General features: G+C 46.0%; 1 long non-coding RNA gene across 2 annotated transcripts in view; it reads left to right on the top strand.

Moving 5' to 3' along the window:
* The first annotated feature begins 3,225 nt into the window (after positions 1-3,225).
* Positions 3,226-27,177, top strand: part of LOC142469261 (uncharacterized) — a 32,198-nt gene continuing 8,246 nt past the window's right edge. Inside the window, exon 1 of one of the 2 annotated variants that reach the window (XR_012789003.1) lies at positions 3,226-3,402. This is a non-coding gene — a long non-coding RNA (uncharacterized LOC142469261). Of the gene's footprint in view, positions 3,403-17,303; positions 17,434-27,177 lie in introns of those variants that run through there. The other variant, XR_012789004.1, reaches the window with a different exon arrangement.

The following is a 27,177-nucleotide window of genomic DNA, read 5'->3' as shown; positions in this document are numbered from 1 at the left end:
AGCAGGGGGACCGGTGGTACCGTACCCTCCAGGGGGAAACAAAATGGCAGATTAAATCTCCCCTTGTCACGTGGGCCAGTAGGAACACGGGGGGATTTCATTTGAAATCGGAAGCCCTGGTGCTATGATTCCCAATATGTACCTCGAGAACTTGGGGGTCCGTGGAGCTGAAATTAACATGGTTCAGCTATGACGACCCACCACCAAAAAACCCTTTGCGTGTCGGAGACCTCCGGCGCACCACGACCCCTACGACACTCGCAGTCACGTGATCGTGCCGTCATATGACAGAATGATAGATAAGGAGGAGTCCTCTTCCTTATAGATCGCGTTGGAGGGGAGAACGCCACCCGCCTACAAGAACGAGCAGTACGAATGACGTAGCCTCTACGCCGGGGGGAGGTCCTGCAGAGCCAAACCCCATGATGTAGGGGTTACGTCTATAGGGGACCTAAAGGGATCATATTAAAATATAATAATGCTTTGAGTAACTACTTCACTTAAAGGACTAATGCCTTTAAAAAAAAGTTTGAAGCAGGGGGTCCTCCAGGGCAGAACCCCGTTAATTTCAGCTCCGGGGACCCTCTGTGGCCTGAGATACTTACATCGCAAGGTGATGGCAGTATCTCCCTCCTGTTTAAAGGTCACTGGCCAATAGGACGCTTCCTTTTGGGGCCTGCTGGATGTGGGACCTTTTAAATTACCCCTCCCGTGGTATGTCTCTAAGGAAGCAGGGGGGTCCCTGGAGCTCAAACCGACGCAGTTCAGTTCCGGAGACCTCGCGCTTCTAACCTAGTCTAAAAAATAAAAATAAACCTAGAAGCAACGCCACTTTAATCACTCCGAGTAAATACTCCCCAAAGTGACTCTAGAGGAGTCAAAATCTATACAAAGTACTTTGCTACATTGTCGCATGTGGAATTCTGCGGACACTTTGAGCTCGATACATTAATCCCCCCCGTGTCCTATTAGATTAACACAAGTATATTTCACCATTCCAAGCTGTTTTGGGGGGGGGGGGGGGGTGGGGGTGGTGGTTAACAAAGGTTTGAAGCAGGGGGTCTCCAGAGCTGAACCCCATTAATCTCAGCTCCGGGGACCCCCTGCTTCCGGAGATACTCGCCTCCATAGGTGGTGCCAGTATCTCCTGTTTTTCAGCATCCTCGTCACATGAGGAAGCTGAACCTGATGACGTCACGACTTCCTATTGGCCCGCAGGCAGACATATAGTGAACCCCTGGAGCGACTACTGGCGCCCCCTACGGAGGTAAGTATCTCCGGACGCACGGGGGTCCCTGGAGCTGAAATTAATGGGGGTTCCGCTCCAGAGACCCCCCTGCTTCAATCCCGTATTTAAAAAAAAAAAAAAAAAAATAAGGGCTTGGATTGCCTCTTTAAACAAGACCCAGCAGCTGTCCTTCCCAGCAACGATAGGATTTCACTTTATTCTCATTATTGTGAGATTTCTGCGTCTTCGGTTCCAAAGTTTCCGTGCTCTGTTTCGGCTCAAAATCCCCAGACGTGGACTTCATTTCTATGAACAATATTGCCTTAAATTACCTTTCTGCGGCATGTTACTTGTGTGATCCTTCCCGATCGACATCTGTAAAATGTAACGCTGCCGTTATGGATTAATGACTAGGAATTGAGTGCCCCGACCACAACCCATTATACGGTTGGAGCAACAAATACTTTACTTGTTACTCACCCGTGTGTGTGTGTGTGTATCCTGAATATTATGTTGCATTTTCGTTGATTTTCACGAGCCGTCCTCGGTAAGAATTGGTGGATTTTAACCCCCTTAGTGCTGAGAGGTGGGCGATCTAAGTGGAGGACTCTCCAAACGCATTTGCAGAAAAAATGTCAAGTATATAACAAGTTACGCTCATCTGTCAACCGTTGTGCTCAGGATGGAAGGCAGGGGGTGGGCAACTCCAGTCTTCAAGGGCCACCAACAGGCCAGGTTATAAGAATATCCCAGCTTCAGCACAGGCGGCTCAGAGGCCCGTATTTATATAAAATCCACCCGTCCAGCGGGTTCGCACCGCATCACCGACTCCCTGCAAGCTGTCCCAATGATCTCCTTTATAATGGGCCCTCAAGTTAAGTACCTTCGTAGCATAAGAGTGAGAGCTACCAGGGGAAGTCCAGAATACTGTTGTTTGCTACATGTTCTGTCCAGATGCAACATGTGCTAAGAAAGCACTATTTGTGTTTATTAAACTTCCTGGCGTCCATGTTTTTCCTCTGCTTATTCACGCCCAGCCTGCACCCTGCCGGAGAGACTGCCATTGAACACAACCGATTTGCCCTCCTTTAGAACTGGGTAAGGAGGTTTACATATGTATTATTTTCTTTGAAGAACACAAACGTTGACCCAGGTTATTTTCTTTTTAAATGAATCCAAGGGTGAGACTCTCGAGGTTTGCCTCAAATTTCCCTCTGATTCTAAAATTCATGCAGAAGCTCAGATTTTTAGCCCGTGAACCTGCCCACGTAGTGAATAAAAATAATATAAATGTGGGTAATATTTATTGGGTTTACTTGCTTCTCCCACCAAAATCCCACAGTAGAAGCATCCCTGGAATGATCCCATATAACAAGTTCCCATCAAACTGATGCAAGAAGTGTGACGTGAACAGGGCCGCCAACAGGGGGGAGAGCCGGGACAACTGTCCTGGGCACGGCGGCTACGAGGGGCCTGGCCAGATGTCAGGCCCAACGTCTGTGCCCGGCTGCCGGGCCTCTTTCCTTCCTCACCTGCAGTTGGCCCCTTCCTCCCCTCTCTCCTCCCCCCCCCCCCCCCAGTAGGCCCTCCTGCTACTGGACCCAGCCTCAGGTGTAAGCCCCGCGCCAGAAGTCGGGCGTGGCACCGGAGGTCTGCCACAAGGTATAAATGTGTGGTTATTGTGTTAGGAATGGGGGGGTGGGGGTATTGTTTTAGGAATGGGGGGGTGGGGGTATTGTGTTAGGAATGGGGGGGGTGGGAGTATTGTGTTAGGAATGGGGGGGGGTGAGAAGGAAAGAGGAGGTGGGCATATGAGAGATGGGGGGGGTCTCACAAGGCTACCCACATGGGGGTGAGGGGGCAGTGGAGACTCTGGCCCCCGGGAACGCCGTCTGCGGCCCTGATTGTGAAGCTGTGGATTACTCATTTCTATTCTCTGGGTTTGGGTTCTGTATTGCATCAAAGTGACTCATTTCCTCTTCCAGTGTCCCTCTGTGCCTGGTGGCTTCGTGCTGCCGCATGTGCTCTCTGACATGTGTCTCGTGCAGCATCAAAGAGGATGTCCTGTTATTATTATTATTCTGTATAACCCGGAGTTTTTAAATCATATGGATGTAAAGAGGTTTTTACTTTGCGATGGAAGCAGCACGGGGACACCAGAAGAACACCACATGGTAAGTTTTATGCCTTTGCTCCGCACCTTCTTATACCGGATTTGCTACACAACTTTTCTTACTAGACATTAACACCTTGACTACAAACACCTGCAAGAGGGAGACAGTGAGACTTTGAGAGTCTGTTCTATTTCCTTTTAATGGACGGTTCATTTTGAGCTCTGATGTTAGCGCTAACAATTCCTCGTCTCCGTCCAAACACAGGACTTTTTTAATGCATAATTGAGGTTAGAAGCTGATGATTACCTAATAACTAATGCATGTGCTTCTTTGGCAGCTATTAAGGAGCGAATTACCCATGAATATAGTTATCCAAACAATATACAGCGGAGGAGGTACCAAAAATACTTCAAGAGCAAATGAATAATGAGCATCAAAGGATCTCCCTAATGATGTAACTGTGTCAGGTGTCCAGCTCTGGTTTAAGGCAGGGGTGCTCAACTCCAGTCCTCAAGCCCTTGAAGACTGAGCCTCTGATTGAGCCACCTGTGCTGAAGCAGGGACTGATTGAGCCATCTGTACTGAAGCTGGGATATCCTGAAAACCCGACCTGTTGGGGAGAGGGGGGGGGGCGTGAGGACTGTAGTTGAGCCCCCTGGTTTAAGGTAACCCCGTTGTTACCAGACCCCCTTTTGGATACGAAGCAGCACAATCCTGACATCATCTCTTTATCTCCCTTAATATTATTGTAGAAAAACAAACTGGGAGACTAATCCTGTATTGTGTGTGAATGTTATAATATGTCGGGGCAGCTTCCACTTCTCCGTTGGTCTTGACTTGCCTGCACTCTTCTTTGTCGTGCGTCATAGTCTTCCCTCCCACATTGTACTGCGCTGCGGAATAGGTTGGTGCCATCGAAATTAAAAGAAGACAATAAGGGTTTCTTTTGCTTCCCTGAAGAAAAAAAAACACATGGGTCTTTACCTACAGGGGGAATGCCGTATAGTTACATAGTTACATATTTACATAGTTACATATTTACATAGTAGATGAGGTACAAAAAAAGACATACGTCCATCAAGTTAATCCTATGTTAAAATTTAGACGACAGATACTTTATCCTATATCCGTACTTGCAGCATATTGACCCAGAGGAAGGCAAACAAAAAACCCCAAATGAATTATCCAATGATATCTCATAAGGGGGAGAATAAATCCTGTCCTGTAGCTCGGTACCTCGTTTATGAGAAGTACAAATGACAAATATTCAGCATGCACGTAAAGATGGGCATGGTGGCAGAGTATCTCTGAAAGCCACGTCCTAGTTGTCTGGCAATCAGAGGAATCGGTGTCCTGTGCGTGTGCTGCTTAGTGGTTCACATTAAAAAAAAAAAAAAAAAAAATACATCAATTTCGAGTATATTGGTGAAAAGACAGAATACACGCTGCTTCTGCACCGCTTCCTGCTCTGTGCCAAGCGGACACCATATGGGCTGAGCTGCAGCGAGCCCGAAATGACAAAGCACTCTTTTGACTGTGAATTGAATAGGAAAGGATGTCAGTTATTGCTTTGCTCCTACGGCCATACCGCAAGTGCACCTGCAGTAACAAACTGGCATTCACCCTCTGAAAAGCACCACATGCTCCTATTGTTCCCCCCCCCCCCCCCCCCCGAAACAGAAGTGTAAACCTCGGCTGTGCTCACCCGACCCCCCATCACAGCTACAAGGTTACAAGCAGCTCCCTCGTATGCAGAGAAGTGACTTACAGACATGTTTTTGGGGCGCTGATCTGCGCCTTATTTTGTTCTCCTGCATTTATTACAAGGTGTGATGCCAAGTTTATTTATTTATTTATTTTATTTATAAAATATTTTACCAGGAAGAAATACATTGAGAGTTACCTCTCGTTTTCAAGTATGTCCTGGGGTGTTGCCCGATGGCATGTACAGAATAAACCGGCAGGACAACCCCTCCCCCTCCCCCCTTCCTGAACCGTTTCAGCGCAGTCGGTTTAGTGTATCGCCTGGGGATATTCCACTTCTGTTATGGAATCCCAGCCACATGCAAAAGGGGGATCGTTCTGCACCGAGACCCGTTATTAATATCGCCCCGGATTATGTGATTACAAAAAAAAAACAGGGTCAGAACAAAAAGCATTTTGTTTCCAGTGTATTATCCGTTTCATCCCCCCCCCCCCTCCTCCTCCCCCAGGCAGGCTTGAATTAGAAACCTCACTTAGGGCGCACAGAGGATTTGAGCATGAAAACAAAAAAAGGATGATGTCTGGAAGCGCTGAACTGGGCAATCTGTTAAATGAGACAGCTGTTCTGCAGTCTCCCAGTATGTGACAGCTGAGCTGGGGGATCAGACAGGGAGCTAGTCTGCAGCTGCTGCTGGGGGGGGCTTTCCGCCCCCCTGTATTGTAAATAGGGGACTGAGACATTCTAAATCATCTGTTACTTTCATTAACTCTTGGCTTCCTAGGAATATTCGTTAGCCAATTTGCCTTAATGTTAGATTAACCGGTATTACACGAAGCAGTTGTTTGTAGGTGTTTTTTTTTTTTTTTTGCTTAAACATGGCATAAGCGAATGTTTAAATTGGTCTACAGTATTTGTAATGTTTCAATGAAGTCATCCTTTGACTATGAAATATACTGTAGGGACAGACTTAGCAGACTTTAAAATGTGACTTTTAAAATGCTGCAACAATTAAAATTAGCATTTTATTTTTATGAAGCACTAAATGTATTCACAGATTTACTGCGATACAAGAAAACATTTGGATAATTGAATGTTTGTTCATTGGAGCTTGCAATCTAAATGAATGTGTTATGCTTTGTGCTTAACAGACATTCTATGCCACCCGCTTCCAGATTTCCAATGCAAGACACACAACAAAAAGCTTTCCCTGAATGGGTTTTATGGCTCTACTCTTCTATAGGGTTAAGATGTACAAGTGTAGTGGACTAGACTACATTTCTTTAGAGACTTCCATTACATTAAGAAAAATATATATTTTTAAACTATATGGCCTATGTGCTGAGATCTTATTTGAAATTCTTTTGTACGTCAATTTTTGTGCTAAAAAGTAGCTACAAACCTTCCTAACGTGTTATGTAATACAGGGAAAAGGGAGACCAAAAAGCGCACCAGCACCAGCACAAACGGAGCAGGAAGAACCCAGGACAAAAAATGATTAAAAGGGCACTTTAATGTGACAAAAGACCCATCCAACGCGTTTCGAACGTCAAAAAGAACGCTGTGATGTTCGAAACGCGTTGGATGGGTCTTTTGTCACATTAAAGTGCCCTTTTAATCATTTTTTGTCCTGGGTTCTTCCTGCTCCGTTTGTGCTGGTGCGCTTTTTGGTCTCCCTTTTCACTGTGTTGCATTGAGTAGCTGCACAGCCTGCCTGCCTGCCTGCCCTACCAGGATGTGAGTACTTCTATATTTTTCAGGGGAACCTGCCAATGAGACTGATGGTGAGTGGGTTGCACCACACACCACCTGTCTTCAGGAGGATAGTACCCATTATATGACACAATAGGTACTATATCAATTGTTAGTACCCTGGTACAGTGGTCTGGCTTATTATCATTTTGAGATATACCTGCATTTGAGCGCTTCAGCTATTTTCCATAACGTGTTATGTATGAAGGTCGTTATGTGACTGCATGATACGTATAATAGTTCATTGTTTGAAATTAATTTTGACACATGTCATCATGTTGAATGCCTGATTGATAGAATTTGCTACCAAAAAAAATTATGATTGCATTTGTAATATTTATTAGTAAATATTCATTAGTGTAAGATTATTTGTAATAGTCGTTCTGCTAAACAAATACATTTTGTTAACCTATCTAATGAAACCCCCATGCTGCCTTAAATCCATTTTTCTTTGATAGATAATTACTTAATTCTGTGATAACGCTATTTAAGCTGCAGACCCAGCAATATCCTACGTGTTTTTTTTTTAAATAAATCAGTTCTGTACTATGAGAAAATACTCGTAGCATTTTTTTTAACAACTCTGAGTGACATTTTTAATGTATTATAATGTAAAAGGCATTTTTTGTTTCTATAGCAACCATTTGCAAAGACACATCCCCTCCCTCTTCTGAAATAGGCTCTGAAACACCCCTTTTTGAGCCTGTCACATGATCTTGCTCACAGAACTTTGCATCTTTGGTCCTCTTGTGCTGCACTGACAGCCATTGAGTGAACCCCAAAGCCGAATCCGAGCCGATCGATCACAGTTGAATGGACAGATCAGGAACTTAGCTAATTACTTATCATTGTGTGGATTGCATTGATGAACATATTAAAGTGACCAAAAAAATTAAAAAAACGGCATCTTGTATCGCTTCTTTAAGAGACTTTTTAGGGTTTGTGCAGGCTCATCTTGGCGGCCATTTTTACTCCTGTTTATCTCTTGACACACAGATGCCATTTTTTCCCCCCGTACAAACTATTCACATCTGTGCAACAAAATATTTGACCCCAAACATTTCAGGCGCACATTACTACTGTTCGTACAGAGACCCACATGTGTGCAATTACCTTTTACATTTCCATGCTTTAATTTTTATGCTAAAAATGCCATTTTCCGTGCTTAGTACCTGGACCCCCCTGTGTTTTATATTATCATCGGCATGCCCAGAATCTCGGTTATTTGCTGCTATACTATTACACCCCGGAGGCAGCATGTGAGCAAGTACTGGAGTACTGTTTTATTTTTTATTTCTAATGCTTTACCTGCAGAGGTGAGAACAAAAACCGAGTTACTGTTCAGTGTTCTGCTGTCCCCTCTGACAGTGAAGGGTTAACACATTCTCACCATGCCTTACTAATAGGAACAGGTGTATTCACTGCAGCAGTGATGCTGATAAGAGACAATGATTATCTCCCACCCGAACTACAATATAATGGGGAACTTAGAGCATCTACACCTGGGGTGGGCTACTCCAGTCCTCAAGGACTACCAACAGGTCAGGTTTTCATGATATCCCTGCTTCAGCACAGGTGGTTTAGCACAGGTTGCTCAATCAGTGGCTCTGTCAAAGGCTGAGCCACCTGTGCTGACGCTGGGACTGATTGAGCCACCTGTGCTGACGCAGGGATATCCTGAAAACCTGATTTTTTTTGGTAGCCTTTGAGGACTGGAGTTGGCTAATCCTGGACCTTACTCACTCACCCCCCCCCCCCCCCAGGTATGAAGCAGGGTTTCTCCGGAGCTGAACCGTGTTAATTTCAGCTCGGGACTCTCTGCTCCCCGAGATACTAACCTCTAAAAAGGTGCTGCCGGTCTCTCCGTTCAGTTTAAAGGTCCGCGGACCAATAGGAAGCCACACGTGATGATGTCACGGCTTCCTATTGGCCCCTTGTGGACCTTTAAACTGCCATATTGGGTGCCCATCCGGAGCTGCTACCGCCGTCAGCTTTAGAGACCCTTTGCTTCATACCTAGTACAACAACAACAAAAAACACAAATGATAACACTTCTGTAAATTAAAGTTTTTGACTGGGCGCAGACCCTTGGTAATAATCACCCTAGTTTTAAAACGTTCATAAGTCCACGTGCATGGACCACAGAACTGAAAGCCACAAGCGCAACTGCAGGGGAAACCAACCCGACTTCCAGATTTTATTTATTCATAAAGGTCTCCACATTTCCTCATCTGGACAGGTCAACATAATGTGACCACGTTTCTTAATCCCCCTCGAAATATTCCCGTTAACAATAAAAATACATCAGATCGCTTTATATATATTCGATCCGAATTTGAACGCAGTGCAATTCACGGATATTCGCATGACCGCTATTTGCACAGTACCGTGTCATTTAGAAGAACGTCAACAAATTCTGCAATTACTACATGGCTCTCACAGTCTAATATTGCAAAATCCATTACAAGAACAGCAGTTTTGCACTCCTCTTTGACCAGACTTAATGGTTAAAAGAAACACAGACAGTAGTGAGATGGGTCAAACAGACACCCTCACTCGTCAACAACATCACAGACTTCCCACTTTCAGTAATGTTATCCACTTTTAATCTTTTCCTCAACCACATATGAACACTTCAGAGCTTCGCAATTCATAGATCTATGGGATTCGGACATATTTATCTAGTAACACAGGCTCTCCCCCGTGTTTCAGCCACATATTATACCCAACCAAAGTGGCCGCCGCTATTATTGTAGAACTGTGTGTAAGTTGCATGCTATAAACACCTACGCATATACTAAAACACTACTGCTGCTTGACTGACCACGGTTAGATGAGCAGCTAAGTGGGCAGCACTATTGAATAATGGGAAAGAAAGGAAATAGATCCTGAAATCAGTAGAACCAGCATTAATGGACTTTTGATGGAACTCTTGCCTTTGACCCCATCTTTTAATCGGTAGGCTGGTTAATAGTGAGAAGTCTGCACCCTGAACCTTTGATTTCTTCACTTAGGCCTGCAGTATGAATTGGTGCTCAGAATGCTGTCTTTGTCATGGGAATCACCCATTAATCTACAAGTAGCTGAGTACTGTGGCGCTACACTTGAGGTTCAAACCTTTTTGTGTCATAGATACAGCAGTCCAGAGAGCGAGAGAGAGACAGCAGTAGCAGCCATAATCAACGTCTTAAAGGCCATATTGAACTCCTCTGGATAATTACATCCTGGTCACCTACTCCTTGCAGTTTCTTTTAACCACTTAAAGTTGCAATTCCACATAGCCGTCCAGAAACAATCACAATAACAGTCTATCTGGCTTAACTAAACAAATCTGACAATGCAATTAGCAAAACTTTGTTTACTTTCATTGGGCGGGGGGGGGGGGGGGGGGGGAATAATAACAAGATCAGTTTCTTAGGGGTCTCTGAACGGGGAAATGTTTGTCAATCAAGTGTTTTCTTTCCCCTTATCCCACCCCTGTCCTTATCAGAGAACCAATACAGATAAGGGGAGGTGGGGAGGGGGGATTCTGGCTGTACAAGCGCTCACTGATCACACAGTGACATCACACAGTGACATCACACAGTGACATCACACAGTGACATAAAACAGAAGGGAGCAGCCAGGGGGAATCAAATCTTTCACTTAAAAAAAATATTGTAATATACTTGTGTCATAGTTAGTTACAATAGGGTATCAATCATCCAGTTAAGACCCCTTAAACATGTACGTGGAATGGGTTTACTTTGGTTCTGGGAAGGATTGATACCTTTAGCCACATTTTATTTCCAGGGATTTAAAAACAAAAATGTCTATTTGACTTAATTTAGATATTGGGAATTCTTTAGACACGTAGTTCCCAACTCCAGTCCTCAAGAAACCCCAGCCGGTCAGATTTTAAGAATATCCCTGCTTCAGCACAGGAGGTTAAGTCAATATGACTTATCCCTGCTTGAGTATAGGTGACACAACCAGTGGCTATCCTTATATAACCTGATCTATTGGGGCTGGTTGAGCATTGGAGTTGGGGATCCACTGCTGTAGACCAAGTAAAGGGCATGTTCTATTTTGAACAAAATGTGTGCTTTTTCTAAACTATCACAAAGGGCACCCATAATGAAATATTCCCTTTTTGCAGTGTTTAGGATTCTCTGCCAATGACATTAGATTACAGTAGATTAGATGGAAACACACGGATGAGTTTATTCTCACCCACGGCTAACAGAAGATCGGAGACTGGAGAGAGCCAGGACTTGACACGTCTAGAACCCTAATTATGTCATTTGACACCAATCAAATTCAAGTTCTACTACAGTAATGAGCTTTGTGTGCGGTCTCAGAGGTACTTATATGTGTCAGTCACAAGCTACAGTTGTGAATTGTAGCTGTACCCCTGCTCTCCTGTAAAAGTTTACCAATTAGTTTAAAGAATGAAGTCCCCCCCCCCCCCTTCCCCGTAATTACGTTATTGTTCATCTTGTGACCCTTCACTTACAGGCTATTATCATGTCTGCCCCAGTGCTGCTCATCTCCAGATCTGCGCTATTATTAGCACGTTGTTCCTATACATTAACTCGCATAAACTGGCTCTATTTCGGGTTTTTATCACTGGCGACTGTACTCCTTTAATCTCTGCAATTTCCCCAGTTTGTCGAGGTGCCAGTAATGATTTATCATTCTGTTAAACATAACATGTATATCAGTTGAGCCTCTGCTGCATGTACGGTGGGAGCATTTCTTTGCTTTATCCTAGCCGTTAAACAGATATTCCTTAATCCCTATTAATAGCCATTATTCTCTCTTGTCTTAATCTCTTTGGAAACTTTCAGTGCCTCAACGGCTTTCAATGATTTCTACAAACCCCTTTAGAATAAAGAGGATTGAAGCCAAATTCGAAAACCTCTCTCTCGATCAACATAATAATTGGTTCCTTCTGAACTCACCAAATAAGACCCTTTAAATAGAAGCGGAGAAATGGTGACCCTTTTGCACAAAGCCAGAATGTTACTAAGTGATGCACAAGCTGCTTTTCTGTGGTCTCGTTATGGGCTATATTTAATAAGCGGTGCTAAGCCGTAAGACCTTACAGTGCCGTAAAACATGTTTACTTCAATGGTCTGTAGGGTGTCTTATGGCTTAACACCATTGAGTAAATATGGCCTTAGATGCTTACCAGTATCTGCGGTGTTCGGACCTTCGGATGGGCCACGCCGTGACATGGTTGTAGGCTTAAAATACTTTGTTCAAAGAATTGAACTACATGACCCTTAATTATGAGAAGATATACAGATATGTATTTAACTGCAGCAGGACCCCACTCATACGGGGGGTTCCGTGCCAGGCCGCCACCGCCGCCGAAACGCAGAACATAGCAAATGCTATGTCCACCTGCAATTTTCCGTCTCTCCTACCCCTTCTGCGCATGCGCGGACTCCACCGTCCCTCCTTCTGCGCATGCATGAACTCGGCCGTCCCCCTTCTGCGCATGAGGGGACATGGCGGCCCCCCTTCTTGGTACCGCCGTATTGGCGGATCACTGAGAAGCGAAACGCCGAGAAGCGGGGCCCTGCTGTATAGAGTTTGCGATGTTGGATGTAGCGCTGGAGCGTTGTGTATTTTGCTCTATACATGAGGTCACTACCCTAGTAGTATTCCTTTTAACACATATATGTGGTGTGGTGGGTTTGGGTTCTGAGTTCACAGGGGCTGTGTGCGTTTGTTTTGTCTCTGAACCTCAATATATAAGTTAAAATTGGCACTAGCGATGTGGCCATATTAAATGTATACTACTAGTGAAGGGACGGAGCATTTGAGAGTGTTACAGGAAACCGGGCTTATTCAGTGGCTGTATTTACTCAGATGGTTGACGGAGGAAAATTAATGTTTCAATAAGTGTATAAGCATCAGTTATCCAACAAAGATTGCCAGCGATCTTATTAAGCACCGCGTAACCCATCGTGTATTAAACCTGAAGCAATAAGAGGCAGAACATTCAGTACACGTTCGTTTTCCCTTGTGTCATAGGCCACAAGTTGTACAAAGCTAACGCTGACTCCGACCTGGCAGGAAAATGTTTGCTACCAAAGGAGAGTAAGGAACGAGCCATTTCTTTTAAAGCCGCGATCCTACCTAACCCCCTTTTTTTATAGGATGGGGGATCCCCCAGAGCCAAACCACGTCCATTTCAGCTCCAAGACCCTCCGGCTCCCAAGATAATGATCAGTGAAACTGCCATTATCACTTACTGGTTTCTACAGGGGCTTTAAATGGGCGTCCAATAGGAGGTCACAATGGATGACACTGCGGCTTCCTATTGGCCAGCATGACATGGGAGATTTAAACCGCTGTTTTGTGTCCCCTGGAGGAGCAGACGCATCTGTAACTTCACTGTTAAGCATCTTGGAAACCAGGTGGTCCACGGAGCTGAAAGTCACGTGGTTCAGCCCCGGGAAGACCCCCTGCTTCTCATTCTGTAAAAAAAGGAGGTGGGATAGAAAAACAAGCACAGAGGATTGCTGCTTCAAGCAGACATGGTGCTCGTCTTTACTTTATACTCAACTTAATTGGTAGAGGGTAAAGAATATAATATTTGCGGTGTCTGCTCACAGCTGTTTTTTTTCATATAGTGCACACATGCACGCACACACATGCACACACATGCACACACATGCACACACACAATATGAACTCCTGGATGGCACAAGTCCTAACTTCTGTAACTGAACTGGTTACCTAGAAAATTCCCTGTAGTGTCAATGAATTAATGTTTCACTTCTGTTTTATGCTTTAAATGTCATAGCTCCAGCACAATGCTTGGTTGTAATTGTATAAATGGCTGTACAATTGGTCTAGTGTCCTGCAATTGTAATCATGTGAGACATTAGCAAGCAAATTGCCCAAGGCCACTGCCATCTTACACTTTGTCTCACACCAGCGTCTTCTCCAGACGCCATTCACGTGGCAAATCTCCCCCTCATTGTTTGTACAACATGCATCATTTCAGTCTCCCTATTTACTTCATCCCATCTGCGATGTACAGGGCCAACTCTTCTTTTTAACTTTTATCGCCAAACAGCCTGGATGATTAAATCGTGTATATATGTAAAAAACAAATTAGCGCTTGTGGTTTACTGGTTTCCACGCCCCCCCAATGGCTTTGAGTTGGTTAGTCCCATCGAAGTATTCCTCATACCCCCCGTTGAGTCACTGGCCAATGCTGAGGGCTTCTTGACTCATGCACTTTGATCCCTTCCTGGGATAATGAATGCCAGAAAGGGACTTGTTACACCAGAACATTTTTTTTTAAATTAAAACATGGATCCTTCATACCCGAGTCACAGAGGTCTCTTTCAGCTGCATTCTTCCTGTTTTTACAGTAGCTTCCTGCTTCATATATGGCTGTTTTTATCTTCTTTTTTTTTTTCATCTGACCCTTGGCACCAATCCCTTCCACAGCTGGACGTGATTCACCTTTCTTCAGCTCTTGGACATTTAAGTGCAGATGTGGGAATTGGAAGACAAATAAACAGTCGGGGAATGAGTAATTACTTGGACAACGTGTAAAAACAAATATTTTTTGAAGTGTCTGATTTAAATTTAGAAAAAAACAAATTCTCACAGTTTTTCCTCAAATTTTTAGAAGGACCCCACTTCATTAAATGTGTGACACCATTTGCAGTACATGCCAACTTAAAAGAGCAGGTTCACCTACAGACATTCTGTTATACCCTCTCGCTATTTGTAATGTGGGTGTTAGGCAGGGGGTCTCTGTAGCGGAACCCCATTAATTTCAGGTCCGGGGACCCGTGGCTTTCCGAGGTACTTCCCACGGAGGGTGTCGTGTCAGGCGGGCCAATGGGAAGCTACAACATCATCCGTCGTAGCTTCCTATTGGTCCTAATTATGCAGGGGATTTAAACAACCTGGAAGGTTGTCCCAGCGGGATCTTCACCGGTAGGTATCTCAGGAACCAGCAGGTCCCCAGAGCTGAAATGACCTCAGTTCTGCACCGGAGAAACCCCTGCATTCAACTTGGAATGGACCTTTTCAAGCTAAACTGTGAAGCATGGAGAAGCAAAAATGAGCGGTAAGCAATCCATGTTCTTACTGGGTTATAGAAAAAGTTGTAAACAGGACGAGCATATAACCACTGTGTCGCCTCACTTCTCACTTACAACACAGGAGCACTCGGAAAGCAGCTAATGGAAGAGCTACGGGTCCTGGGAATACATGCAAGTATGTATGTCTTTATATATATATATATATATCTTACTATATATTTGTGAAAGCGTCATATGTTTCTGTCTCTGTGTGTGTCTCCCTGTGTCCCTTCCTGTGTCCCTAGCGGCAATCCCATTGGACCTTGGGCCAGGCCAATGAGATTGCTCCCTTGGCTCGGCCGCCCCCGCACACCTCTCATTGGCCTGAGGCTGAGTGACGGGCCAAAGGAGAGACGCTCTCCCTCACCCCCCCCCGCGCTCTCCCCCCCCCATCCGCTCACCCCCTCTTCCCCCCTCCCCCCCTCGCCCCCCTTTCCCCCCTCCCCCCCGCTCTCCCCCCGCTCACCCCCCCTCCCCTCCCACACACACAGAGCATGCTCTCTGCGGCTCTCCCCTTACACAGGCCGCTCCCAGTCCCAGAGGCCGCTCCTCCGGCTGTCTCCGCCTCTCCCCGCGGGAGGCACAGCACCTCCTCACCGGAGCGTCTCAGCCTCTCCGCTTGCAAGGTCAGTAAACGCAGGGGAATGGGTTATTCCCTGACTCCCCCTGCCTTTTGCACCCTCCCTGCCCCCCCTACCCTCCATGCCCCCCCTACCCTCCATGCCCACCTGCCCTTGCCCCCTGCCCTTTGCCCCCTGCCCTCCCTGCCCTTTGCCCTCTGCTCTCCCTCCCTCTGCCCTTTGCCCCCTGCCATCCCTCCCGTGCCCTTTCCCCCTGACCTTTGCCTCCCTTGCCTCTGCTCTCCCTCCCTCTGCCTTTGCCCCCTGCCCTCCCCCCCCCTGCCCTTTGCCCCTGCCCTCCCCCTCCCTTGCCCCCTGCCCTCCCCCCCTGCCCTTTGCCCCCTGCCCTCCCCCCTGCCCTTTGCCCCCTTTCCTCCCCCCCTGCCCTTTGCCCCTGCCCTCCCTCCGCCTGCCCTTTGCCCCCTGCCCTCCCTCTCCCTGCCCTTTGTCCCCTACCACCCTCCACCTGCCCCTCCTCCCCCTGCCCCTCCTCCCCCTGCCCCCCAGCCCTTTCGCCCCCTGCCCCCCCTGCCCTTTGCCCCCTGCCCTTTGCCCCCTGCCCCCCGCCCCCCCTGCTCTTTGCCCCCTGCCCTTTGCCCCCTGCCCCCCCTGCCCTTTTCCCCCTGCCCTCCCTCCCCCTGCCCTTTTCCCCCTGCCCTTTTCCTTTTGCCCCTGCCCTCCCTCCCCCTGCCCTCCTTCCCCTGCCCTCCCTCCCCCTGCCCTCCTTCCCCCTGCCCTCCCTCCCCCTGCCCTTTGCCCCCTGCCCTCCTTCCCCCTGCCCTTTGCCCCCTGCCACCCTCCACCAGCCCCCCCAGCCTTTTGCCCCCTGCCCCCCCAGCCCTTTGCCCCTGCCCTCCTGCCCTTTGCCCCCTACCCTCCCTCCCCCTGCCCTTTGCCCCCTGCCACCCTCCACCTGCCCCCCCCACACCTTTGCCCCCTGCCCCCCCTGCCCTTTGCCCCCTGCCCTCCCTCCCCCTGCCCTCCCTCCCCCTGCCCTTTGCCCCCTGCCACCCTCCACCTGCTCCCCCAGCCCTTTGCCCCCTGCCCCCCCAGCCCTTTGCCCCCTGCCCCCCCTGCCCTCTGCCCCCTGCCCTCCCTCCCCCTGCCCTTTGTCCCCTGCCACCCTCCACCAGCCCCCCCAGCCCTTTGCCCCCTGCCCCCCCAGCCCTTTGCCCCTCCCTGACCTTTGCCCCTCCCTGACCTTTGCCCCTCCCTGCCCTTTGCCCTGCCCCTCCCTGCCCTTTGCCCTGCCCCTCCCTCCCCCCCGCCCCTCCCTGCCCTCCCCCTGCCCCTCCCTGCCCTTTGCCCCCCCCACCCCTCCCTGCCCTTTGCCCCCCCCCGCCCCTCCCTGCCCTTTGCCCCCCTGCCCTTTGCCCTCCCCACCCTTTCCAAGCCCCTTGCCCCCCCCCCGCCCTTCGACGCCCCTCCCCCCGCCCTTCGACGCCCCTCCCCCCCCACCCTTCCACTCCATGCCCCCTGCCCTTCCACGCCCGGGCAACGCCGGGTATATCAGCTAGTATATATATATAGCGCTATTAATATACATAGCGTTTCACAGCAGTAATACACAAGACAATCATATAAATAACAAATACCAGATAATGGGAATAAGTGCTTCAGACATAAAAGTAACATTAAGGAAGAGGAGTCCCTGCTCCGAAGAGCTTACATTCTATGGGTTACTTGCTTGCCATTAAGGTGCCGGCCCTCCTACCAGTGAAGGAGGGTGCCCAGAAATCCCAAGGGATTCACCTCTACCCCTATGTCTCCTACCACTTATACAGCACGCCGGGAGACGGTCGTCCCATGTCAACACCAGTGAGTTTGAAAACTTGTCGCTTAGTAGCCATCTGTTGGCCCAGTGAAAGGTATCAAATAACCAACTTTTTCATGCACGTCAACGGTTCCTATTTAGCAGGTACTGCACCTATAAAAATGAGCTGTATCTATTGCACCCTGTTCTGTTAATGTGTTTAGTGCTCCACTCCCTGCTCAGAACACGCAGCGAGAAGATCAATTACTGATTTGATACATGATCAAAATATTATAGTGAATTTATCACCATTTATTTTATGTCTATATTAACATATACTATAAATCGCAATACTTTAAATTAGGGTCGTCAGACGTCCCATTCATACACGGGGTTGTCCAGTTGTCCCTAAAAGGCCTGTTGGGGCGCCTAATGTCCCGTATTTTTAGGGGCGAGAGCTGGGACAACTTCTGCATCTGCAAGCAGGACAGGCACAGCACTGCCTGGGGAAAAGATTGGGTGTGTATTGTGCGTGTGTGTATGTTTGTGTGGTGGGGTTGTGTGTGTGTATTGTGTGGCGTGGTGGGGTGTGTGTATTGTCTGTGGGGGGTTGTGTGTGGTGGGGGAGGGGTTGTGTGTGTGTATTGTCTGTGTGGGGAGGGGTTGTGTGTGTGAGGGGTTTGTTGTGTGTGTGTGGGGGGTTTGTGTGTATGTATTGTCTGTGGGGGGTTGTGTGTGGGGGAGGTGTTATGTGTGTGTAATGTCTGTGTGGGGAGGGGTTGTGTGTGTGAGGGGGGTGTTGTGTGTATGTGTGTGTAAGGGGGGGTTGTGGGGTTGTGTGGGGGGGTGGGGGTGGCTGTATTGTGTTTGTGTGTGTGTGTGTGGGGGGGTGGGAGGTTGTGTGTGTTTATTGTGTGGGTGGAGGGGCATCCCGTACTATAAAAACTTAAATGTGGCAACCCTAGTTTAAACGCTCCCTTGCTTATAAGTGACTGTACTCCACATTAGCAGAGGCCCTAAAGGAAACCGGTTTGTGTGTACCCAGTATTTGAGGGTCTGCTCTCTCACTCCATTGTTACTTTATTACATGGAAGAAAGGCCCAGCACGGCGACCATCTTTCTTTCTTCCCTGGTCAGCGGAGCTCTTTGATGCAGCTCAGATCATTCTAGCATATTGAATAGGAGCCTTAGGCTATAAACTTCTGTATACAGAAACTCCCTTTCTATACTGTTCATTATTATGTGTAGCACTCTTGTCCCAGCATGTGACTGTACTGTGCTTAAAGGAGCAGAACATGTGGGGGGGGGGGGGGGGGAGAGGGGGGGGGTAATAGGTGTGAAGCAGGAGGTCTTCGAAGCTGAGCCGCGTTCATTTCAGCTCTGAGGACCCACTGCTTCCTGAGTTACTTACCTCCATAGGGAGCGCCGGTAGAACTCTGCAGATTTTAAAGCTTCTAGGCACGCGGGCCAATAGGAAGCCGCAAGGGATGACATCACGGATTCCTATTGGCCCGTGTGACGTGGTAGCTTTTAAGCCGCCCCACACAGCCCAGCCAGAGCTGCTACCGGCATCCCCTACGGAGGCAGGTATCTCGGGAAGCAGAGGGTCTCCAATTTGTAATCTCTTAATATTTCTCGTCGTAAGAAAATAGACCTTCCGTAATAATTCACTTTATTCTGCAATAGTAGTGGTACTAAGCTACTTTATCACCCAGATTCATCGTATAGTGAAGAGTTCCGCTCTAGTCAAATGAGTGGAACCAAAATCTTCCCTAGCACGGGGAAGATTGCTTGGCTTCAGAGGGTCTATACCTGCTCGGAATGTGAATAGTTTGTGGGGTTATATTCCATTATGGTGCAGAAGTTAAATAATAATAATGACATTATCCTATGAGCCTGCTCGCAATGATAAATTGAGCTCTCTTCTTGCGCTGGGGAGAGGATAAATTAGTCCGACGTTCACTTGCTTTCTCAGTAGGAAAGCTATTTGGGTTATTACATCTTATCTGTGGTACAAGTAAAATAATTGTATGAGGCCTCAATGTCTTTCCTTGGGGCGGCGGGAAGGGAGGGGAGGGAATCTGGTTTTCCAAATATAACCCAAACGTCATTGGCTCAAACTATAAACTCATGTAGGAGGTATGCTAAGTAGGCGCACACACACGGGAAGAATTTTGGATAACCGCATCTGGCCAGGTGAAAATGGAACGATGTAAAAGTCGCCTCCAAAACATTAACCGCAAATTTCTCCCTTGGACCTTCTCCACCTTTGACCCCATTTGCTAACATTTTGGTTCGATATATTTTTCGTTTTAGAAAAGGTTATCTTTTTTATGCATAATCGTGTTAAAAATTCATTACATGGCTATAAGAAATACACATTTTTTTTTTTTACCTGGACTTCTAGTCTTTGTTTCGCTATATTTTACTGCTTTGCGATACGTCCCTCAAATTTAGCAAAGAGATTTGGGGCAGAAGAGGTTCTTAGAAAAAGATCTCACTCTCTTATATTTTCTGTCCAGAGGGGAACTCCCCAGATTGCAGCTTTTTAGAACGTGAGAGCAAACCATGCAGGGCATCACTCAAAAGATGCAATCCCTCATATTTTTCACTATTGATCTTTTTTACAGCATTTGAGCCGGGCTAGGGGGAGAGTGGATCCAGGTTGCTGAAACTGGGGTAGAGATATTTTGTGATTTCTGTTTCAAAATTAGCACCCATTTCAATATGTTCTGAAGCTGTTTCCCTGTCCTGGAGAAAGCGGTCAGCTTCTTCCAAAGGAGTGAGGTTAAAATATTTTCCGGCAGAAAGAAGACTGCTTCATAGCATACCGCAGAGGGTCTTTAGTGTTGAAACTTACTAATGTCAATAAAAAAGGCTGACGGCACATCCGGAAGCGGTAATCGTATAGGCAAAGAATGTGCCCAGTCTTTTTTTTACTTAATGTTGATTTAATATATCCAGTTTCCCAACACTTAATATACAGAGCGTGCCTTCCGAATTCCCCTCCAACTGAAATTTCCATTAAAGTACTCTAGTTTTAGAAGAAATATCTTGAGGCCATGTCTTAAATAATTACACCCAGCCTGTGATCTCTCAGAACAATGTTTTTGCATAAATTAGAGATGTCGTTTCATGTTGTTTCAACATATATATTCAACTGTAAAACATTGAGCCCAGATCATGGGATTATAAAGACTTTTGAGTAGATTAGAGGTCGGTGTAGTTCGCTGCACTCACGATTAACCTCAGAATTCAGTCAATTTCAACTTGAAGCATAATGAATGGTGGGTGAGGGATATTCTCCCAAAGTCGGGTCTCAGCTGTCCCAGGGATAGGTATATATAGTGTAATATAAGTCTTGAACAAGGTATATGAGAGCAATAATAAGTGCTATGGGAGACTCAAATAAGCAATAAATGCAGTGGTATTAGAGTACTGGTAACGCTGTGTGGCTGGCTCAGATCTCCATATATACCATAAAGGTCCCAAACAAGCCCCAGCAAAACCAAAATGTACACACCATATCAGTCCATGATACTGAGATCTCCCTCTTTCAGCACAGCTCTGTCCTTGTTAAATGGGTGCATCACGTCCAGCATAGCAGAGAGAAGGATGGTCCCAGGGGGGGCCTTGGCGGAGCACAACCGAGGAGAAGGAGGGGGCTGCAACCAGTTATGAATAAAAACGCTTTATTAAGTGGTCAAACAAAAGTACATGGTCACTTTGACGCGTTTCGGGACCATCCTTCTCTCTACATAGAAGCATAGACTTTCACGGCAAAGAAGAACCGATCAGCCCACCAGTCACCCATCCTCCTATCTGCTGAAGAATCTGAGACTCCATTTGATTCTTGTATAGCCTTATACATGGGGCGGGGGGAGCCTGGACTAGTATCCCGGCCCCCAGTGGCTGGTCTGGCCGGCGCTGGAAGTTGGGCCTGGGTCCAGCTGCCAGGCCGCTGGTTTTAATACGAGGTGCATAATGGGAATAACTGCATTAACAATTAATACAGCATGGACCGTTGCCTTAAATGTCACCACCTCATCTACTATGTAACAATGTGTCACTTTCTTTCTAAGCAAGTTGTCTTCGTGCTAATTAGGGCTTGGGTTCGTTGGTTAAGTATTAGGTAGCCTGATGGAAGAGTGGACTTAATATGAGCATGTGTTAGGGTATAATAAACCCAGAATGTATTATTTAAAAGAACGCTCCCAAAAAATTGAAGTACAAAGAGATCCTTCGATAAAATCCAAGTTGAAAAGAATAAGGAGAAATAAAAAAAAATGTCCCCACTCATGTAATATTGATGTGTGCTGGTTACTGTATTAGTCCCAGAAAGGGGATGCTACTTGTTACTGTGTAGGTTGTGATACCTCTTAATGGACTCATGTATGCAGTAAGTGCAACAAGCAAAATCAAACAATAGGAAAGGAAATCCCTGCCCCGGAGAGCTTACAATCTAAATAAACTTTCTATACCGGAACTTTCTCCCTGATACAAGTTGCCTCTTTCCCATGTTAATGAAAGGTAAATATATCTACTTTAGTTTCTCCCCGAGAGATACACATTTTTGGCTCGAATACCTTTACCTAGCTGGGGGTCAAGCACACATTTGGATCCTTCCTACCCCTCACCCGCATTAAACATATTTATAATAAGTAAACAACACAGGCAAAAAGTAATAATATTTGACAGAAAAAAAAACCAATGTCCATTTGGGTGAGAGTGCTGCTTTACCGGACCCTGATCTGTGGTCTTGTTATTACTTCTGGGGACCTGCCCCCCGATTACCCCCCTTCCACCGAGATATTTCCCTTTTCTTGTGTATGACACAAATATACTTATGTAATGTGTGGTCGAAACCTATTCCAACTTCACATTGCCAAGCCAGTATAACCAGCCTCACACGGATAAGTCCCAGAAGGCTGAAACTGCTGCCTGTGCGAAGGTTTACTGGCTCTGCACTTCTTTAAGCCAAGCTGTGCTGAAAAGCGGTGTAATGCGGCAGGCATAAGCTTATAAGGGTCCCGTGTTAAAATGAATTTGAAGCAAAAGGTGACACTGTGTGCTCATTTGCATGTCATTACCCAGAATCCCTGGCTGCAGTGGAAGCAGTATATGCGAAGAGATAATGGGGGAGGCCAGTTTGCAGACCCGTCTGAGACACATGAATGTGCTCACAAGGGATATTTGTATTTGCTGTACAAATATGGCCACCGCAACTACAAATGTGCCTGCATGGTCACCAATAGAAAGATGCAATGTCACCTCCTGATGACATCTTCTGTTGGCCACCACAGATTGAGCATGCCATGGAGAAAATGACCTTCTCCCCCATTCTGACGGAGGGAGTGGTATCTCTGTAACAGGTAAGGGGGGGGGGGGTTTGGGGCGGTCAGCTAATTAACAACCACACCACACGGCCAGTGCGGATTTAAACCACTTTAATATCCTGGAGTATCGTCCCACAGAAGTAGTATATGAGTAGGTGTTGGGAAGGGTATTAGGTGATGACAGCCATGGTTAGCAACGATGCACTGTCTGGTAGTGTTACAAATGTCATTCTAAACACTGATTTATTCTGCAACATGTTATTTGCATGGGGAAGGTCTTAAACACAAACTGCTGAGCACCTCACATCTGTTACAGAATACAGCATTTGTCATAACATTTTTTACTGTACATCAGTTGTATATTCTACAAAGAAAGGTTACAATTATATAGGGATATTGTATAGCTACTGATTCATATTACTTTTTCCTTTTTTCTTACTGCCAGCTGGAGCGACTAACATCAGCTTCTATTTTTTTATTTATTTTAAACAGACTGAAAAGGGAATGTTTTTTCAACCGTCAGTATCTGCGAAAACCACAAGAAATCAAAGCACTGGTTTTTCCCCCTCATAAATAATTGAATGCTCATTTAAACAAGAGTCAGCAAAACATTACTTACTATGAGAATTAATAGCAGCAGTGATTCTAGACAAGCTACACCTTGGTGTATTTCATTTAAAAGCTCTAACACACACACACGTTACACACACACGTTACACACACACGTTACACACACACGTTACACACACACGTTACACACACACGTTACACACGTTACACACACACACACACACACACACACACACACACACACACACACACACACACACACACACACACACACACACACACACGTTACACACACACACACACACACACACACGTTACACACACACACACACACACACACACACACACACACGTTACACACACACACACACACACACACACACACGTTACACACACACACGTTACACACGTTACACACACACGTTACACACACACACACGTTACACACACACGTTACACACACACACACGTTACACACACACACGTTACACACACACACACACGTTACACACACACACGTTACACACACACGTTACACACACACACACACGTTACACACACACACACACACACACGTTACACACACACACACACACACACACACACACGTTACACACACACACACGTTACACACGTTACACACACACACACACACGTTACACACACACACACGTTACACACACACACACACACACGTTACACACACACACACGTTACACATACACACACACACACGTTACACATACACACACACACACACGTTACACATACACACACACACACACACGTTACACATACACACACGTTACACACACACACACACGTTACACACACACACACACGTTACACACACACACGTACGTTAGTTGATGGGCAACGCCATCTTTAAAACAGATGCTACAGCGAGTTACTTCACAAACTATTCATCTCAAGAGACTGCGGTTTAATCTTCTGTTTGTGTCCCACATGAAGAAAGCTTAGAGGTTATAACATAGCCCCCGACAGACACACACATAAACAAACAAGCATTTTGCCAGGGTTGTGGTTTTGTGGGACTGTGGCAGTTTCGCAGGTCAAGCTTGAAATATACTTTAGAACAGGGTGGGGAATTCAGTACAGAACCAACCGGCTGCGGGCTTGTATTATTCATGTTTTCTTCCAGAAATTCCCAATTCCACAATTCATCCTTCTGTAAAATGAACACTATGTCTAGGACGCTGTATATCTGTTTTGGATACACTGGAGTGGAAAAAAAACATTGACATCCCCAAAAGAGAAGTGAAGGAGCGGCTCAGTGAAGCAGGGGAACCTGGTACAATTCCCGGGCAAGTCACTTTATCTCCCTCTGCCACCATATACATAAGATTGTCAGCTCCTCTGGGCAGGCGCTGTGTCTGTAACAATATTATGTGCTTTGTACTTTACTGTAATAGTGACACACTTTGAATCCCACTGAGAGGAAAGTGTTATATGAAATAAAGTTATTATTAACTTCAACCACAGGAGCCGTAACCTCTTGGGTGCCGCTTGATGTAGCCAGCAAGTCATGGAGCCTGGCACTCCAGGGACCAACGTAGTAGCTCCGTCATTGGGCTTTTTGCTTGATTTCTGTGGGCGATCTGAACCGGCCAGAAGACGAGGACTCACGTGGCCTGTGCCGATGGTGGCACTCAATGGGTTAAAGGATCACCCAAAAATCTCTCGTACTGTATACCTTGCGTGCCACTTCCCCCTTCCTTTTAGCTTGTAAGCTCCATGGAGCAGAACTCTCCCTACCTAGTTACCAGTGTAATATTATTGCTTTCTGTTGGGGCTTCAAAATGATAAATCCTCCATAATCCTGTCGCATATATTCCGATCTGAACCAGTGCAGCCATTCTTAACTCCGTCAAAATGAAATACATAAAGGTATCTGCCTCCTCAGTGTAGAAGCCTACAACTTTTCTGTGGGTCAGAATTAAAATGGCGGCTTACACCCACTCTTTCTATCTATCTTAAACAACCGCATTGTATTGCTTTGCAGTGCATTGTGGGCCTCGCAGAAAGAAAGGCTTGCCTCCCACCGTGCTCACCACTCATTACAAGCAGATCAGAGGTGCTGCTGAAGACCTGCGATTACATAATTCTGTGCGGGCAGGTTCGGCCTAATGAACACAAGTACTAGTTTATTTACAGAGAGATAGCATGCCTCACGGAGGCAGATTAGCAGCAGCAAGGGTAGGAAACAAAGCATCTTCCTTGGCAGCCATCCAGCAAGCCAATCAATGCCGTTCTGAACATCTAATTCCCTGCTGCTCACTCCCTGGTAACCATCAATATTCCTTAAAACGACATCACCCCTGCTCTCTACATGCAGCATCAAAAACGTGCTGCCGGTGCCCGAAAAAAAATTGTGCTCTTAAGAAAAGCTTTGCTGAGCCTGCATAAACCCACAACCCAGCGAAGCCAAGGATGGTTAATTTTAGCAGCCGACGTGATTCCCCACAGAACGACCAATATCTACAAGAATTGTCAAGGGCCAATCAGTTGTTGCATTAGTGCAGCACTAGAAATACTCGAGAGTATTTCATGATTACATAGTACGGAGCCTGTAGGGGCGAAAGAATACTCCTTGCTATTCAGAAACGAGCAGGCTCTGGAAGACGCACGATATTCAGGAGTTCTTTGAATCATTTGCTTGCTGAATATTTGCTGTAAATATTGCTGCTACGTGTATTGAATGTTACATACTATTTTGTTGAAGTGTTTTAGTCTTTTGGGGGTAAAAAAAAAAAACAAAAAAAAAAAAAAAGAAGCGAAAATGGTTAAATCTCCCGAAGGATTTTTTTAAAAAGATAATTTGCGAGTAAAATAAAGCTGGCATTACACATTACCGTGTACCAACAAAAGATGCATTTTTGTTTTTGAATGTCTAGTTTCATACATCAGCTCGAGTTAGGTAAATGCTACCCCTAAGTGCAATATTAAAATGTTTCTAACATTATTCCGATGGATTCTGCAAGATGTTTTTCCGATTGAAGCCTCAGCTGTAATTGTTACAGAATGAATACAGATTACTAGACGGTTCAGCAAATAAACATCTCACCTGTGAGCACATTCACATCCCAGACAGGTCTGCAGCCCTGCCTGTCCCCATTATCTCTTAGCATACAGCGCTTCCACTGCAGCCAGGGATTCTGGGTAATGACATGCACATGAGCACACAGTGTCACCTTTTGCTTCCTATCCATTTTAACATGGGGCCCCCTATAATCTTAAAGCTGCTGTATTACACAGCTTTTCAGCACAGCCTGGGTTTTAAGAAGTGCAGAGCCAGTAAACCTTCGCACAGGCAGCTGTTTCGACCTTTTGGGTGGGGTGACCATATTTTTCCCAAATATTTTTACTCCAATTTCAGGCCACCAGGATAAACAACAAACGAACGTAACGTCTGGTCACCCTACTTTTGCTTCTCAGTGTGAGGCGGGTTACACTGGCTGTACAATGTGAATCTGGGATAGGTTTCAACCACACGTTATATAACTTATGGTGGGAAAACTAGTGACGGTTCACACATTCGGGTGAAATATTTAAATCACTGACTAATTTACTGGATATATATATATATAAACATATATATGTGGTTTTCTGGGTATGCACCTTAACCCTGGCTGTGCTCAAAGCTGTGACCATGCAGCAAGCTTAAGCCTATAGGGAACCATGTTAAAAATGGTTATTGAGGCAAAAAGTGACACTGTGTGCTCATTTGCATGTCATTTCCCAGAATCCCTTGCTGCAGTGGAAGTGCTGTATGCTGGGTGATAATGGGGAAAGGTGGGGTTGCAGACCTGCCTAAGACATGCAGATGAGCATACAGTTATATTTGCATATATATATATATATATATATATATATATATATATATATATAATGTATATACATGTATATATATATATATATATATATATATATATATCCAGTAAATTAGACAGTGATTTAAATATTAATATATATATATATATAT

Source organism: Ascaphus truei, chromosome 18, assembly GCF_040206685.1.
Source record: "Ascaphus truei isolate aAscTru1 chromosome 18, aAscTru1.hap1, whole genome shotgun sequence".
Classification (NCBI taxonomy): domain Eukaryota; kingdom Metazoa; phylum Chordata; class Amphibia; order Anura; family Ascaphidae; genus Ascaphus; species Ascaphus truei.
Note: the sequence above shows the minus strand (reverse complement) of the source record. Positions and strands in the feature narration are given on the sequence as shown.